This window comes from Carassius gibelio, chromosome B15 (genome assembly GCF_023724105.1).
Source record: "Carassius gibelio isolate Cgi1373 ecotype wild population from Czech Republic chromosome B15, carGib1.2-hapl.c, whole genome shotgun sequence".
Taxonomy (NCBI): domain Eukaryota; kingdom Metazoa; phylum Chordata; class Actinopteri; order Cypriniformes; family Cyprinidae; genus Carassius; species Carassius gibelio.
The window spans coordinates 198,470-210,211 of NC_068410.1; positions in this window are offsets into that span (position 1 = coordinate 198,470).

The window sequence follows — 11,742 nt, forward strand, 5'->3', positions numbered from 1 at the left end:
AAAGCTGAACTTAAAGTGGTAGTTTTAAATGGACTTATCAGTAAAGGGGTTATCACGTTGCCGGTAATCATGAGCAACCCTGACCCAGAGCAGATTGTGGGGTGGAGGGCAACTTGGTAATGGGACTCATGCTGGTCAACAGGGGGGTACAGCTAGAGAAGCCCGTAACAATGCCTAAATTTGTGCCATCTTCAGTTGAGTCCTCTCCTGACTCTAAGCAGGATGACCGGTTAAAAGTTAGTTTGTTGCGGCTACAGATTGAGAAGGAAGAGAGGGAGAGAGATTTTCAACTCCGCCGGGAGCTGGAACTAATGAAAATAGAAGCAGATACAACACTTAAAGTGAGACATCTGGAATTACAGACAAATACTGACGCTCTTCATCTCTATTTCTGCTAGTGTGTTGTCTTCACAGTCTGCCAGTGGGTATGATGTGAGCAAATATATTTCCTTGGTGCCTATTTTTCGTGAGGCTGAAGTGGAAGCCTATTTTGGGGCATTTGAACATGTGGCAGGAGCTTTACGTTGGCCTAAGGATGTGTGGGCCATTTTACTCCAGTGTAAATTAACGAGTAAGGCCCAGGAAGTGTGCGCAGCACTGTCTGTGGAGGACGGGTTGAATTATGACCTGTATGACTGTGTGAATTTCTGTGTGAAGCGTGTGGTTTACTGTGTGGTTTATGGCGTGATATGCTGTGTGTTGATCTTAGTTTCCTCCCCGTACCGTCTGTCGAGGGACTGTGGAGGCAGCTGTCGGACCGAGGATCCTGATTAGCTGGAAGTTGGCGTGGTGAGCGGTGGGCAATCTCCACGTGTGTTTCAGTAACGCAGTGGGAGCCATGAAGACCGTATATTGTGTTGTATGGTTTTTATTGAGCTTCTGTTTTTGTAGTTTACTTTACTGTATATACGACTTAATTAAATAAATACATTAACTTGACACATGTTTTGAGTTATCCTTGGTTCTTCCATTCTGTGTATATAATATTTGTTAGTCCCACACCCCAGACAAGCTGGGGACCTAACATAAAAAAAAAAAAAAAATTTATATAAAGTCAACATGAAATCTGAATTTATTTTTGTCAATTATTTAATTGTTGTGGACAATCAGTACATGTTGTTGGGGAAAACAAAGTATTTTACAATTTAAATTAAATGATAAAGCTTATAATTTGCTTCATTGTATAACAGACATTGTTATTTAGATTCAATGTGAAATGAAAATGGACTTCATTTGCTGCCTAAGATGGTGGACAATCAGTGCATGTCCTTGCAAATAAAAATTGTTAGACTCAGAATTGCTTTGATAAAATTTATTGTCTTTTTTCGTTTTGATTGTCTATTTTTTTTTTATTTTCCTGAACAAAGCATTCTAAAGTAGATGATAACACAAATTCAAAATTAACTTGACCATGCATCAAACATTTTTGACTACAAAAACATGAAATTTTACATTTCTGTTGATGTAGGTGTGTGTGCTCTTGTTTTTGTGAAATATCAGGACTCAACTCTGTTTAATGACATGGGTAGGACACATGTATTACAAGGAGAGGGTGAATTATGAGGACATAACCCATGTCCCCATTTTTCAAAACGATGTTAAATCATACAGAATTATTATTATTTTATTTTTTTTGAGAAAGTAAAAATGTTTCCTGTGAGGGTTAGGTTTAGGGTTGGTGTAGGGCGATAGAATATACAGTTTGTACAGTATAAAAACCATTACGCCAATGGGATGTCCCCACTTTTCCCAAAAACAAACGTGTGTGTGTGTGTGTCGTGGTTCTCAGATCCTGTATGTGAATGTTATTCTTTTCTGGTGTTGTGACAGATGCCATGCTGCTGGTGGCTGACAGACTGGAGGGACCCTTCAACATCGAGGCCGTCATGGAGCCGATAGACGTGAAGATCTCAGAGGCCATCATGGCCATGCAGGACAACAGCATGCAAGTTTCATCCAAGGTGCATCTGCTCACACACACACACACAGTGATGCAGGAACACAGATACTGTATCAAGATTGAAGCTTCTCAAGCTAGTGCAATTCCATGTGTTTTTCCATACCAGAATGAAATCAAAATCCTTATACTATATACTACTATATTTGGTGAGAATAATGAACATGACTTTGGCATTATTATCTGCAGTGTCTTCTTAGAAATTGACTTTTTTGTTTTATTGTTTTATTTATTTATTTATTAATTTATTGTTTAATTATTTATTTTATTGTTTTATACACACACACACACACACACACACACACACAGATACATACAGTTTTACAGTTTGCTGGAGTAGAAACATTTTTACAGACATTTTGTTTAAATGATTGAAATATGATGTAAATGTTGATGAAATATGCATGTTGCTCATAACATGTTGTAAAGTCATACCACAGGTACCAAAGCATTCAGGACCAGCTTTGATATTCAGGGAAATTAGCTGTCTCTTCCTGATGGACTTCCACACAGAAGCCAAGACACAAAATAAATAGTGGCCACAGATTCCAATGCGAAAGAATGAAAGACATAAAAGCATGAAAGTATACAGCTTGTATGGTGCTGTCTGAATGCTGCACTCCACTTTTACATTAAAAGCTTCTAGAAAGCAGGACCTGATTGTAAATGCACGGAGAGCATGGAAATCAGTGTACATGTCAGCCTTAGACTTTGAATGGTAATCATAGTGACAGATCGTCCGACATCAGAGCGCAGACAACATCCGGCCTTAAGAGCCAGCTGTGGCATTAAAATGTTCCATCACTGTCAGCTCACCCAGAATTCACTGCAGCCATGAGATGCCATCATGTCAATGCAAAGCATGCATTATTTATCTTGTGCCACACATTTTGAACATATTTGCCTTAGATAAAATCTTAGTTGTCAGTATCCTTGAAATTATAATATGTCTTAAAACTTGTTGCTTATCAAGTGTTAACATGCATTTAGGCAACTAAATAAGTCAAAATGGCATTTTGCCTTCATGAACAGTAGATGTATTATCAATGACTGCATCCGAAACCACTGGATGAGAATAAATTTAAACCAAAATTAGAAAAATAAGAAAATTAGTTGAGTTGAATTGAACTGAGCTGGATAATGTCACCATTGTCTTTTGTAAATTAATTTAATTATAGATGAACTTTGCAATATTGACACTGTTATTGAGTCAGCACTGAATGAATGTAGCTGAGTAATGATACTATTGCCTCCTATACAGCTGCTTTTTGCTGAAATGTAATGTTTTATAATTGTATAATTAAAGGGTTTGCATAAAATTATTACTATTTTTACATTATAAAATGTTTTGGTCATGTTTATTTATTCATTCATTCATTCATTCATTTAATTTTATTTATTTATTTATTTATTTACTGTTTGCTGAGTCTCTTCCTATATAATTTATCTATAGAAACTAAAAATAGCATGCAAAAAAAAAAAAAAAAAATATTCCTGAATTGAAATAAATGTTAACCAAAATAAAATAAGATAAAGTTTAAGTTATTGTATTTCAGCTGGTTATAAAAAAATAAAAATAATAGACGACAAAAATGCAACAAAATTACTGAAATGTTATCTAACAGAAAAATTAAAACATAAATAAATAAATCATAAATTAAATATTAAAAATATGGTAGTTTGCCAACACATTTTCTGTGCTTTTTTATTTTATTTTATTTATACCCGGATAGAGCAAGTTAAATCAGGATATAGTTTTTAAAATGTAGCTCAAACTGTGTTCACTCAATAAATGAGCGTAAACATTTATGTATTCGTTATATCCAAGCAATATTGCATTCAGTGTTTACACGATGCTTAAACTGACTGCTGCATTAAAAAATTCAACGCAAAATATCTCCTTGTCATTGCACTTCATTCTTCATTTTTATTTTTATTTATTTATTTTTATTTTATAGCCGTTTTTATAGCCTAACTGCACTGACTGATGCATTCCCACTTTGATAATTATAGGTATTTCAGGGATGTGGTCATCCCAAACCAGCTGGAGTTGGCCGATCTGCCCGCGGGATCTCAGATGTATTCAACAGTCGCTTCAGACCCTACAGCCCAGAAGAGAGGCCGACCACAGCAGCTGGCACCAGCTTAGACAGACTGGTGAGTGGGCGGCAGGGAGGGCAGTGCAGGGCATTGTGAGAAGGCGTGTGTGGGTGATGATGACCTTTAGAGGTCAGACCCGGGAGAATGCAGCAGCCACTGGGGAAAGCTTCAGAGGTGGCACTGGATGAAAAAATCAGAAAAATATATATTTTTAAGGGTTAAATTTAGTAGAAATAGATTTAACGTCAGGCTTAATAAGGTTGGGTAAAGGTTTTCTTTGTTATTATTATTATTGTTGTTTATTTTAGTTTTTTAGGCTTATAGTGAAATAGTGTGTGTGTGTTAAGTTACTCTACTGGAATAGAGAGTTCAGACTCAAACTATATAACAAGAAAACAGGAACATTTTAAATAGACTTCAAATAGAACAATATAACATTTTTGTCTTGGTTATGCAGACATTTAGGGAACATTTTTTTTTATTTTATTTTTTTTACTCAATTTACTCATAATATTTAAGAATAGATAAAAATATGTCTTTGACCATTTTTGTCTTGGTTATATGAACACTGAGGAAATGTTCTATTTTATCATTTTGCAAACATTATGGGGACTTTACTAATGTTCTATGAAGATTCTGAAATAAGTAATAGTTACAGAAAAGAAAAAGAAAAGAAAAGAAAAAACAACAACAAAAAACAAATGAAAAAAATTAAGGAAATGATCCATTTTATAATTTTGGGAAAGTTTTATATCCATTTTATAATATTATGGGAAAGTTACTTCTGAATGTCTTCTGAAAATTCTGAAACAAGTAGTGAAGTGAAACTAAAATGTTCTATGAACAACGTATAATTTCTTTCTTTTCTTTTTTTCTTTTATTTATTTATTTTTTTGTTAATATATTTATTGGTTATTTCTTTTTCTTATGTAGGCTAATTATGAAGTAGTGTCTAAGTGTACTTGAGCTACACAAAATACTATTATGAATAGTAATTAACTCAATATCAATTTGACTTAAAAGTAGACAAAGATTTTCAAAGTTTGTTTTTAAAACATTTTTTATTGGTTCTATGAAGATTAAGGGAACATTCTTTTTTTTGCATGCATTATGAGAATGTTGCTTTTCCCTTTATGTTTTCACAAAAAAAGTCAAATTAAAAACATTTTTTTTTTTTTGGCCTATAATGAAGTAGTGTCTATGTGTTCTTAAGTTCCTCTGCTGGAATAGAGTGTTCTGTGTCAAAATACTTAACAAGAATATATGAAAATATGAATTTGACTTAAAAGTAGAACAAGATTGCATTTGTGCATAATCTTATTTTAGCCTCTGGCTAACCAGAATAATTTAAAATGACTTTCTATCCAATATGGCCTAGTGTTTTTTTTTTGTTTGTTTTTTTTGTCGTCACTCAGCTATGCACTGGATGAGTTTTAAGTCAAACCTCCAGTTTATAATAGAGAGATGTGATGGTTAAATAAATATTAAGTAAAAGAGAAATGTTTGTGTGTAAAGTGAATGATTTATTTATTTATTTATTTATTTATTTATTTTTGTTCTTCTATGAGGCAATGGTATGGAATATACCAGCAATACCATTCATCAAATGTAATCGTGGATATTGCTTTTTCTGTCTAATGCATATTTATCATGTGTTTGCCCATGGTGTGCTTTCTCTCTTTCTCATCTCAACTTTCAATGAAATCCCTTTTTCCTCTGTTTTTTGCTTTCCCATCCCAGAGGATTGTCTGGAAGACGATGCAACACAGCGTAAGCCGTCCAACCCTCCTCTCACTTTACCTTCGTCATTTGTCTTGTGGCTTCCAGCCTTCTTTCCATCTTCCCTCCTCTTCTTCATCGTCTTGTGTACTGTAGTAAATTAGCTCAAAAGGGAAATTAATTATTATAAATTACAATTATTTATGAGCTGCCAGTAGTAACTGTAGCATAATTAAATTGCCATCAAATAATCTATTCGCCCAGCGAACATTAAGTGTAATTTCATATAAACTCTAAGAAAGGATGTTTACGTGGCCACAGAAAACAACCTTCTTGCAGTAGCCTAATAATGCATTATAGCATGTAGCAAGGATCAAAATCATAAATGGACAATGAATGTGCAAGGCAGAATCAGAAACTCAAGTATTTTGTGTACTAGAGTTTTATTAACTAAACTGGTTAAACTCTTGAATAGTCACAAACAATAAACACTGCATTTCTCTAAAGATTTTTTTTTTTCAAGCACATTTTACCAATTCCAAACCACATTAGAATCAGAATCAGAAAGAGCTGTATTGCCAAGTATGCTTACGCATACAAGGAATTTGTTTTAGTGACATAAGCTTCCAGTACACAGAGACAACAACACACAGACAAAAAAAAAAATAAAAATTACAAATTGGCAAATAAATAAGTGTATAAACAATTGTGCTATAAATGATAATGGAATAGGATTGGGTGATATGCAGGAATGTTTTAGGATGGAGGGTTAACAAATAAATATAAGGATATTGCACGTTTATAAGCATAAGTAGGGAACATTGAACTGTTCATGAGGTAGATTGCCTGGGGGAAGAAACTGTTCTTGTACCTTGCTGTTCTGGTATTTGCGGCTGTGAGGCGCCGGCCAGATGGCAAAAGTTCAAAGATGGGGTGACTTGGATGTGAAGTATCCAGAGTGATTTTCTGAGCCCTTTTCCTCACTCTGGATGTATACAGTTCTTGAAGGGTGGGCAGGGGAGCACCAATAATCCTTTCAGCAGTCCGAACAGTTCTCTGTAGTCTTCTGATGTCTGATTTTGTTGCTGAACCAAACCAGACAGTTATTGAAGTACACAGGACAGACTCAATGACAGCTGAGTAGAACTGTTTCAGCAGCTCCTGTGGCAGGTTAAACTTCCTCAGCTGGCGAAGGAAATACAACCTTTGCTGGGCTTTTTTCACAATGGAGTCAATGTGATTGTCCCACTTCAGGTCCTGAGAGATGGTGGTTCCCAGGAATCTGAATGTCTCCACTGCAGTCACAGGGCTGTTCATGATGGTGAGTGGGGAAAGTGCGGGGGGGTTTCTCCTAAAGTCCACGATCATCTCCACTGTTTTGAGCGTGTTCAGCTCCAGGTTGTTAAGACTGCACCAGACAGCCAGCTGCTCAACCTCTTGTCTATAAGCAGACTCATCACCGTCCTGGATGAGACCGATGACTGTAGTGTCATCTGCAAACTTCAGGAGCTTGACAGAGGGGTCTTTAGAGGTGCAGTCGTTGGTGTACAGGGAGAAAAGCAGAGGGGAGAGAACACATCCCTGAGGGGCACCAGTGTTGGTGGAGCAGCTGTTTGATGTGAATTTCCCCAGTCTCACTAACTGTTGCCTATCTGTCAGAAAGCTGGTGATCCACTGACAGATAGAGCTAGGAACAGAGAGCTGGGTCAGTTTGGTCTGAACGGCTGTTGGGATGATGGTGTTGAAAGCCGAACTAAAGTCCACAAATAGGATCCTCATAAGTCCCTGTTTTGTCCAGATGTTGCAGGATGAAGTGCAATCCCATGTTGATTGCATCATCCACAGACCTGTTTGCTCGGTAAGCAAACTGCAGGGGGTCCAGTAAGGGTCCAGTGATGTCCTTCAGATAAGCCAGAACCAGTTTTTCAAACGACTTCATGATGACAGACGTTAGAGCCCCAGGTCTGTAGTCGTTACGTTCTGCTATCTTGGGTTTCTTTGGGATGGGGATGATGGTGGAGCGTTTGAAGCAGGAAGGCACTTCACACAACTCCAGGGATCTGTTGAAGATCTGTGAAAAGGTGGGGGCCAGCTGGTCACCACCGATTTTCAGACAGGCTGGTGTAACACCATCTGGGCCTGGTGCTTTTCCTCTTTTGTTTTTCTTGAAGACCTGGCACACATCATCTTCACAGATTTGAAGAGCAGGAGGTGTGGAGGGTGGGATTGCAGGATGTGTTAATGGTTGTGTTGGGAGATGGTCAGAATGGGTGTTGGGGGTTTCAAATCTGCAATAAAACTCATTCAGTTCGTTAGCAAGTCATTGATTAGCCTCAGTGCAAGGGGATGGTGTCTTGTAGTTCGTGATGGCTCTTAGACCTCTCCACACTGAAGTTGAGTCGTTGAAAGTAAACTGGTCTTCCAACTTTTTAGCGTAGGTCTTTTTAGCCGCTCTGATCTCTTTGTTCAGTGTGTTCCTGGCCTGATTGTACAAGACCCTGTCCCCAGTTCTGTAGGCATCCTCTTTGGCCTGACGAAGATGTATGAGTTTTACTGGAAACCATGGCTTATCATTGTTGAATGTTAAATAAGTCCTGGTAGGAATGCATTTATCCTCACAGAAACTAATATAGGATGTTACAGTCTCTGTGAGTTCGTCCAGATCGGTGGTAGCAGCTTCAAAAACACTTCAATCAGTGAGGTCAAAACAAGATTGTAAATCCTGCTCTGTTTTGCTGGTCCATCTCTTCACAGTCCTTACTACAGGTTTAGCAGATTTAAGATTTTGCTTGTAGGACGGTATAAGATGAACCAGACAGTAATCAGAACGTTCCAAAGCTGCTCGTGGAACAGAGTGATATGCATCCTTTATTGTGGTGTAACAGTGATCCAATATATTACTGTCTCTGGTGGGACATGTAACATGCTGTCTGTATTTTGGCAGTTCACGGGAGAGATTGGCTTTGTTAAAGTCCCCAAGAATGATTAAAGCAGAGTCCGGGTGTTGTTGTTCTGTGTCTGTGATCTGATCAGCGAGTTTCTGTAGCTGAGCTTTGAGGAGGGATGTAAACACAAACCCAAATGAACGAGTGAAACTCCCGCGGCGAATAGAACGGCTTGCAGTTGACAAACTGCATTTCTAGATCAGGACAGCACATCTTCTTTAACACAGTTACATCTGTACACCACCGTTCATTGATGTAAAAGCATGTCCCGCCACCACACGATTTCCCCGTCGATTCTGATTCGTGATCCGCTCTGAACAGCTGAAAGCCCGGCAGATGGAGCGCGCTGTCCGGTATGGCGTCATTCAGCCAGGTTTCCGTGAAACACAGAGCAGAAGAGTGAGAGAATTCCTTATTTGTCCGAGAGAGCAGAAGGAGTTTGTCTGTTTTGTTGGGTAGAGAGCGGAGATTTGCGAGATGGATGCTAGGCAACGGCGTTCGAAATCCGCGCTTCCTGAGTCTGACGAGCGCTCCCGCTCGCTTCCCCCGTCTGCGCGTCCTGAAGCGCTTGATCAGCGCCGCCGCTCCTCCGATAACAACGTTCAGTAAAACGTCTGAATAATTTAAATCCGGTAAAAGATCTTGTGGTGTGTTCTGCTGAATGTTCAGCAGTTCATCCCTGGTGAAACTGATCGTGTTTGTTAAACAAAAAACAGGAAAAACGAACAAAAATAGCACACACACCATCTACAGAAATCAGTGGCACTAATGACAAAAGAGTGCAAATGAGCGAGTGCTTGTGGTCTAAAAACAGCAGGTAAACACGCGTTGACCTGACTGAAATGCAAAGATGCATTGTCTGTGCTCACATCCAAACGCAGCAATGCAGCTACATTGATTCTTTCTGTGCCTGTCTGGCAACCATACTCATGGGTGTCTTCTCTACACCCAATTTATTTCCTTCACTGTGTACATGACTTGAGTCATAAAAGAGCCACTGCTGCTAATCTCAGGGAACAGATGTTTAAAGGAGGCTGAAGCTCAGAGGTTAATCAAGAACAGGGTGGACATCCTTCATAAAATAATGATGAGGCGCTTCTCTATCAATATAGTCAATGTTTTTAAACAGTAAGATATTTTAGCAATATTCTGTCGTGTTGTTTCTCTATGCTCAATTTTAATGATTGCTTACAACAACTGCTAAAGCAACTGTTACCTTTCAGTTGGTCACTCTTGAACGTCATGACTGTGACCAACGAATTTGGAATCTTTCCAGAGAGGCCAATCCACTTTGAGTGTAAACTAAACAAGCAAATACACATTGGCATGTGATTATTGCATCCAGCTGCTGCTAATCACACCGTGAGTATAAGTAGGCAGCCGGTGCAGTGCATAATCAGCTTTTCGCTTTGGAGCTGAGTGGTGTTCTCATTCTGATCCTGCCAAGCTTCATGAGTCGAATGAGTCAGTGCTCTCAAAGAAGCTTCTCTGTGCGGGAGTCACAGCACGACAGCAGGTTGGTCAACCTTCGTTGAGTGGGTGCAAACTACAGGCTACGCTACCCCCTGTAGTGTTGTGGTGGCCATCTCCCCTGTGTGCTTCAACATAACTAAAACTGGTCATGATCGTTGCATTATGTGCCTGGGCATAAATCATGCAGAAGTAGCATTCGTGGATGAGTCATGTTCCTAGTGCAGGAAGATGACCATTTCGGAGTTGCAGACCAGGCTCCACTACCTCAAAAGGGGTGGAATTACATTGCCTCTGCCATGATCTAGTTATCTTCCTGGCAGACATCAGGGGAGGACTACTTCTGGCCGTAGCTCAGGCAGTTTAAGGATCGCAGGGGTTGCAACCCCACTGAGGTACCAACCTTCCAGGGATCACCACTCCTCTTGCACTTTGAAGCCAGCTGAGCTCCCTAAGAAACATGCTAGACCCTTCACAAAGAGTGTATCAGTCATATCCTTTGGGGCTCCTCTCGATGATTGGATGTCGAGCGCTGCATCGGAGAGCAAGCATGAGCTCTTTGGAGAGGAAGATTTAGCTATGCTGTCGCCTTGTGGTTCTTGGAGCCCCACTCCGGGGGCCATTTTTCCCAGAAGTGCATGAGGAGCTCACTAGATCATGGATGCTACCTTTTATTGCCTGAAACCTGAACTTACCTCTTTCCCTCCTTCATAACGCTGAACCGCTACTGACTTTGTGCTCTGGGTGATGAAGTTCACAACAAGTTATCTGGGTTATGCGACATCCACACTTGTGGCCCAGGAGCACCATCTCTGGCTTGGTCTGGCCGACATGAGGAATGCAGATGAAATTTTGTTGCTTTATGCCCCTGTGTCCCAGGACAGTCTCTTCTGCGACACAGTCAAGAGCTTTGTCCAGCAGTTATTGGCTCCACAGAAGCAGACTGAAGCAATTCGACACATCCTGCCCCGGCTGGCAGCTGCTGCCTCCCGCTGTAGTGCCCCAGTCTGCCTGATATCTCTGGGACTCAAAAGGGCACAGACGGTTGTGAAGGGTCTAAAGCTGGATCAAGCTCATCCTTCTCTGTTGCCAGTGGGCAGCAGCAGGCAGTTCGAGAGCCCTTCGGGGTGTTCGCATCCTCAACTATCTCAATGACTGGTTCATACTAATACTGTCTTGGAATCAGTTGAGTTGAAGTTTCTTTCAATGAAGACTCTGTTCCTTGTTTCACTGCCCTCCATCAAGAAGGTAGGGGACCTGCATGCATTTTTCGATCAATGATTCGTGCCTAGAGTTTGGGCCTGCTGACTCCCAGGTAATCCTGAGGCCCCAGCCCAGCTATGTGCCCAAGGTTCCCACTACTCCCTTCAGGGATCAGGTGGTGAGCCTGTAAGCGCTGCCCCCGGAGGGAGCAGACCCAGCGCTAGCTTTGGTTTGTCTCGTCCAAGCATTGAGGTGCTATGTAGACCCAATGCAAAGCGTTAGGACCTCAGACCAGCTCTTTGTCTGTCACAGAGGTGGGCAGAAGGGAAGTGCAGAGGATGGCCCATG